Source organism: Leptonychotes weddellii, chromosome 8 (assembly GCF_054177405.1).
Source record: "Leptonychotes weddellii isolate Sample4059 chromosome 8, ASM5417740v2, whole genome shotgun sequence".
In the NCBI taxonomy this organism is placed as follows: Eukaryota; Metazoa; Chordata; class Mammalia; order Carnivora; family Phocidae; genus Leptonychotes; species Leptonychotes weddellii.
The window spans coordinates 52,460,640-52,468,399 of record NC_138376.1 but is presented as its reverse complement, the minus strand read 5'-3'; positions in this window follow the sequence as shown (position 1 = coordinate 52,468,399).

The following is a 7,760-nucleotide window of genomic DNA, read 5'->3' as shown; positions in this document are numbered from 1 at the left end:
TGGATTAAATGTTCCAATCAAAAGACATATGGTGGGGTGCCTGGGTGGCTCAGTTGGTTAAGCAACTGCCTTCATTCAGCTCAGGTCATGATCTCGGAGCCCTGGGATCGAGTCCCACATTGGGCTCCCGGCTCAGCGGGAAGCCTGCTTCTCCCTCTGACCCTCTTCACTCCCATGCTGTTTCTCACTCTCTCTCAAATAAATAAATAAAATCTTTAAAAAAAAAATCAAAAGACATATGGTATTAGAATGGATTAAAAAAAAATCCATCTATATGCTGCCCATAAGAGACTCATTTTAGACCTAAAGACACCTGCAGATTGAAAGTGAGAGGATGGAGAACCATTTATCATGCTAATGGATGTCAAGAGAAAGCCCAAGTAGCCATACTTATATAAAACAAACTCAATTTTAAAACAAAGACTATAATAAGAGATGAAGAAGGGCATTATATCATAATTAAGGGGTCTATCCATCAACAAGATCTAACAATTGAAAATATTTATGCCCCCAACTTGAAGCATCCAAATATATAAATCAAGTATTAATAAACATAAAGAAACTCATGGATAATAATACAACAATAGTAGGGGACTTTAACACCTCATTTATAGCAATGGACAGATCATCAAAGCAGAAAATCAACAAGGAAACAATGGCTTTGAACAACACACTGGACCAGATGGACTTAACAGATATATTCAGAATATTTCATCCAAAGTAGCAGAATTCACATTCTTTTTGAGTGCACATGGAACATTCTCCAGAATAGATCACACACTGGGTCATCACAAATCAGCCCTCAACAAGCACACAAAGATCAAGATCATACCATGCATATTTTCAGACCACAACACTATGAAACTTGAAGTTAACCACAAGAAAAAATTTGGAAAGACCACAAACACATGGAGGTTAAAGAACATCCTACTAAAGAAAGAATGGGTTATCTGGGAAATTAAAGAAGAAATAAAAAAATACATGGAAGCAAATGAAAATGAAAACACAACAGTCCAAAACCTTTGGGATGCAGCAGAGGCTGCCCTAAGAGGTAAGTATATTGCAATACAGACCTACCTGAAGAAACAAGAAAAGTCTCAAATATACAACCTAACCTTACACCTAAAGGAGCTGGAAAAGGAATAGCAAGTGTAGCCTAAAGCCAGCAGAAGAAGAGAAATAATAGATTAGAACAGAAATAAATGATATAGAAACAAACAAAAAAACCCAGTAGAACAGATCAACAAAACTAAGTGCTGGTTCTTCGAAAGAATTAATAAAATTGATAAACCCTAGGTAGACTTATCAAAAAAAGAAAGGACCCAAATAGATAAAATCACAAATGAAAGAGGAGAGATTACAACCAACAGCACAGAAATACAAACAATTATAGCAGAATACTATGAAAAATTATATGCCAACAAACTGGACAATCTGAAAGAAATGGATAAATTCCTAGAAACTTATAAACTACCAAAACTGAAACAGGAAGAAATAGAAAATTTGAACAGACCAATACCCAGCAAAGAAATTGAATCAGTAATAAAAAAATCTCCCAACAAACAAAAGTCCTGGGCCAGATGCTTCCCAAGGGAATTCTAACCTATATTTAAAGAAGTTAATACCTATTCTTTTCAAACTGTTCCAAAAAATAGAAATGGAAGAAAAACTTCCAAACCCATTCTATGAAGCCAGCATTACCTTGATTTCAAAACCAAAGGAGAATCTATAAGCCAATTCTTGGAGAATTATAAGCCAATAACCCTGATAAACATGGATGCAAATCCATTTTATTTCTCAATAAAATACTAGTAAATCAAATTCAACAGTACATTAAAAGAATTATTCACCACGATCAAGGGGGATATATTCCTGGGCTGCAAGCGTGATTGAATATTTGCAAATCAATCAGCATGATACACTAGATTAATAAAAGAAAGGAGAGAAACCATATGATCCTCTCAATAGATGCAGAAATAGCATTTGACAAAATATAGCATCCATTCTTGATAAAAGCCCTCAACAAAGTAGGAATAGAGGGAACATACTTCAACATCATAAAGGCCATATATGAAAGATCCATAGCTAATATCATCCTCAATGGGGAAAAACTGAGAGCTTTTCCTCTATGGTGAGGAAAAAGACAAGGATGTCCACTCTCACCATTACTATTTAATGTAGTACTGGAAATCTTAGCCTCAGCAATCAGACAACAAAGGAAATGACAGGCATGCAAACTGGCAAGGAAGAAGTCAGACTTTCACTATTTGCAGATAACATGATACTCGATGTAGAAAACCCAAAAGACTCCACCAAAAAATTGCTAGAACTAATACATGAATTCAGTAATGGTACAGGATATAAAACCAATGTGCAGAAATCTGTTGCATTTCTATACACCAATAACAAAGCAGCAGAAAAAGAAATCAAGGAATCAATCCCATTTGCAATTATACCAAAACCAATAAGATACCTAGGAATAAACCTAACTAAAGAGGTAAAAGATTTGTACTCTGAAAACTATAGAACATTGATGAAAGAAATTGAGGAGGACACAAAGAAATGGAAAAGCATTCCATGCTCATGGATTGGAAGAACCAATATTGTTAAAATGTCTATACCACCCAAAGAAATCTACACATTTAGTGGAATCCCTATCAAAATGCTACCAGCATTTTTCACAGAACTAGAACAAACAGTCCTAAAGTTTGTATGAAACCACAAAAAAATAGCCAAAGGAATCCTGAAAAAGAAAAATAAAACTAGTGGCATGCTGGACTTCAAACCTATTACAAAGCTGGAGTCATCAAGACAATATGATACTGGCACAAAAACAGACACATAGATCAATGGAAAAGAATAGAGAACCCAGAAATGGACTCACAACTATATGGTCAACTAATCTTCAACAAAACGGAAAGAATATCCGATGGAAAAAAAGGCAGTCTCTTCAACAAATGGTGTTGAGAAAACTGGACAGCAACATGCAGAAGAATGAAATTGGACCATTCTCTTACACCATACACAAAAATAAATTCAAAATGGATGAAAGACCTAAATGTGAGATAAGAAACCATCAAAATCCTAGAGGAGAGCATAGGCAGCAACCTCTTTCACCTTGGCCATAGCAAGTTCTTACTAGACACGTCACCAGAGGCAAGAGAAACAAAAGCAAAAATGAACTATTGGGACTTCATCTAGATAAAAGTCTTCTGCACAGTGAAGGAAACAATCAATAAGACTAAAAGGCAGCCTATGGAATGGGAGAAGATATTTGCAAATGGCATATCTGATAAAGGGTTAGTATCCAAAATCTATAAAGAACTTATCAAACTCTATACCCAAAAAACAAATAATACAGTTAAGAAATGGGCAGAAGACACGGATAGGTATTTTTCCAAAGAAGACATCCAGATGGCTAACAGACACTTGAGAAGATGTTCAACATCACTCATCATCAAGGAAATACAAATCAAAACCGTAATGAGATATCACCTCACACCTGTCAGAATAGCTATAATTAACAACACAAGAAAAAACAGGTGTTGTGAGGATGCAGAGAAAGGGAACCGTCTTGCACTGTTAGTGGGAATGTAAACTGGTGCAGCCACTCTGGAGAGAAGTATGGAGGTTTCTCAAGAAATCAAAAATAGACCTACCCTATGATCCAGCAATTGTCCTACTAGGTATTTACCCAAAGAATACAAAAATACAGATCTGAAGAGGTACATGCACCCCGATGTTGATCGCATTATCAACAATAACCAAACTATGGAGAGAGCCCAAATGTCCATTGACTGATGGATAAAGAATATGTGGTACACACACACACGCACACACACACACACAATGGAATATTACTCAGCTACCAAAAAGAATGAAATCTTGCCATTTGCAATGACATGGATGGAGCTAGGGTCTATTGTGCTAAATGAAATATAACTCAGTCAGAGAAAGATAAATGCCATATGATCTCACTCATATGTGAACTTTAAGAAAGAAAAAAGATGAACATATAGGAAGGAGGGGGAAAAGAAGAGAGGGAAACAAACCATAAGAGACTCTTTTTTTGAAAAAAGATTTTATTTATTTGAGAAAGAGTAAGCGACAGAGAGAGAGCACAAGCAGGGTGGAGGGGCAGGGGGAGAGAGAAAGCAGATTCCCCGCTGAGCAGGGAGACTGATGTGGGGCTCAATCCCAGGGCCATGAGATCATGACCTGAGCCGAAGGCAGATACTTAACCGACTGAACTACCCAGGTGCCCCAAGAGACTCTTAACAATAGAGAACCAACTGAGGGTTGCTGGAGGGAGGTGGGTGGTGGATGGGCTAGATGGGTGATGGGTGTTAAAGAGGGTCCTTGTTGTGATGAGCACTGGGTATTGTATGTAAGTGATGAATCACTGAATTCTACTCCAGAAACCAATATTGCACTCTTATGTTAACTAAAATTTTAATTAAAAAAAAAAGAAAAGAAATATAAACTCTGAAAGCCAGGTTTCTGTCAGAGAAAGAATAAACACTGTAGTAGTGGATTTGAATTGGAATGGATCTATGAACTCATAATTTTAGTGTGTGCGCGTGTGTGTGTGTGCATACACTATATAGTATATATACATATATATAGGTTTTAGAGTATTTATATATACACTATACATAGTTAATTACTGTGTGTGTATATATATACATACTATATATGTACCAAAAAAGATGTAGAAGTAAATATAAATGTGTGTATATGCATGGGGCTAATATTATATATTATATATACATATATATATATACACATATTATATACTTTTTATTGACTCAAATTCATGCACCTCCTTTAAGACCAGCTCAGTGCCACCTCCCCCATGAAGATTTCCAGATTCCCATTTCAATTTATATTCTCTTACAGCACTTACAGTCCAAGTCTTATACTTGTGTAGCTATTCTAGATGTCCTTCCAGATAGCAAGCTCTTAAGAGTCTTGCTTGGCTTTTATCTTTTACCACACCTCCATCAGCTTCTAAATAGTTCAGGTGCTCAGTAATTTTACTGAATGGAATTTAATATTAGTGATATCTAGACACAAATCTGAATGTCTAAGAATTAACATGCCCTTGAGGTAATTAGTTCTCTTCCAGCTGGACTCCCCAGGGCCTTAAAAAGACCAAAGATACTCTTTAGGGTCTAGTCCTGAGCCCTCAACTCTTCCCTTTGCATTTTCTTCAATATTATCTAGTCCTTATGGCTATGGAAACGAAATATTGCTGATCCCTGAATGTATACATCTAGCCTTATCTTCTCCCCAGAGAAACTTCAGCCTCTTCCTGTGCCCCCTCCCTTCCCAGCCCCCTCTCCCCATTTGCCTCCAACTCCTCAGGGAGTCATGTGCCAATTCTCTTCCAATTCTCCCCCAGTTAGCCCCCCTCCTGTCCATCATGGCCACGTCTAAGCCATCATCATCTCTCCAGAAACTTCTGAAAGCTTCCAAGCCGATGAGCATATTTTACACTCTTTATTTCATTTTAGCTGGTTTTTCATAAAGCAGTTAGAATGATTGTTTTAAATATCTAAATCATATCATGCATCTGTTTAAATTATTTAAAATTCTTCAGTAGCTTCCTACTGCATTTGAAATAAAATCCAGTCACTTTATTTATTTATTTTTTATCCTCAAAGCTCTACACACAACTACACTTTCAGTCATGAGCCTCCTGTCAGACTCAGCTGCCTCTTTCCTTCTTTAGAGCTTTTGCAACCAAAGTTTACTTCTGCTAGAGCAGAGTTTCTTGAATTATCTGCGGTGAAAGATCAGATCTTTTCTTCTTCAATCTATCATGGAATAATACTTTCTAAAATAGAGTAAAAATCAACTACTAAAAAAACAATTAAAAGAAATATGTTTTATTTTTAGAGTTAATGCCATAAAGGTAGTCTATCAAGTTACTATAAATATTTCAAATGTTTATTCTCAATTTCTGGACAGATCTCACCAGGGTTCCAGAGCAGTTTGCTGACAGGGATGATCCATAGGCTACTGAGGGGCCCTGTGTTGATGTACTCTCTGTTATGACTGATTCCATCCACTCTTTAAGGTCTCAGCTAAAATGTAACTTCTTCAAAGAGCCTGCACTGAACACGCTATCCAATAAGGTCCATCTCCCTTTATAATATTTGCTATCACTGCATCCTATTTGTTTCATTCATAACCCTTACTTAAATTACACACACATGCACAGACACACACACACAGATTTCTCTGCTTACTTTATTCCCTCCATCTCCCTCCTAAATTACAGGTGGCAGGGACTGTGACCATTTTTGTCACTAATGCATACCAATTACAAAGTCAAAAATGTCAACTTCAATTGGGACTAATGAACTTCTCAGAGACTTCCGTGTACTAATATGAAGTGTGCAATCCCAAGGGTGGGTATAAAGTGCAGAGAGTTTCCCAAACTCATGGGACTGACAGATATTTCTTCAGAATGTATTCTGTAGAATACATTGTAGGAAGCACTGATCTAAAGAAATAACTGGAAATTTTGTACACCCCAAAATTACTTTTACCTGGTTATCAAGTTTATTGTATTGATATTTAAACTTAAGCTGCTATTATTTCATGGATGGAAAGAATAGGGAATTGGAATTATGCCAGAGATTTGGTGGAATTAGGGGTGTGTGACACTCATTTGCCCATTTTTCTGTTAGTTTCTTTTCTACCTTGTCACGTTCTAGGCCTAAAACACTTGGAAATTAAATTTCCCTGATTTGTCAGCCAGATGACTCCTGGATAAGTTCTTCCAAAAAGAGGCACTAGCAGAAGATCAGAAAGCTGAAGGAAAGGGAAAAAATTATTTTATTTTTAACAAATTCTATTTTTGACAGCAGTGGGAGGTCTCAGGCTTCAGTGGCCTTTTGGCCTTGTGGACTGAGGCTGATGGCCGCAGCTCCAGCACCATCCACAGTTAAAGCAGCAAAAGAGCAGCCATGAAGCCAGCTGGCTGTGCCCTCCATTGGCCTTCAGCAGCTGCAGCAGCAATAACAATGGATTTGTCAGTGGTGTGGTTTTTGGCCCCTAGGAATGTCCACGGTGAGCAACATCCTGGGTCTGGCAACACTGCCTCTTTCCTGCGTTCCTCCAGCCAGGGCTGGTGGTGACTTCTTGTAGTCGCTAACTCTTTGTTACTGCACCTTCTGCCTTTTGCTCCATCAGGCTGTTCTACACTGTTATACAATGCCTTGTATAAAGTCCCCTCCGTTTGAAAAACCTAGAGTGGTTTCTGTTTTTCTGACTAGATGCTGATTAATATGGGGCCAAGATGGGAGAAGGTGATTCTATCTTCCAAACAGGCTACATGAGGGTAGAAAAATGTCATCTGCTCTGCCTGATGTCATTCTGAGATAGGAATTAGGCATTAAGAGAAACACCCAAGCAAAACAGAATAATGAATCATGGGGAAAAAACCATGAGTGAAAACACGAGCCCATGATTTTTAATCCAGTCAATCACAGGGTGACTTCTGCAAGTCATTTCGCCATTCTGAGCCTGACTGTCCTCATTTCCTTCCTTCTGGATTGCTTCCAACACCAAGGGGTGCACAGAAGTTTGTAATCCCTCATGACCTCTATCGAGTCACCCAGAGCCACTCCCAAATAAGCAGTCTAAGTAAATGTCGTGTTTTGCCCTACAGATGCGGCTTTAGGACAGGTCTCCTAGTTTCCAGCTCTCTCTCCAGCTGGACTACCACCCAAAACCCTGTGGAGGTGGAA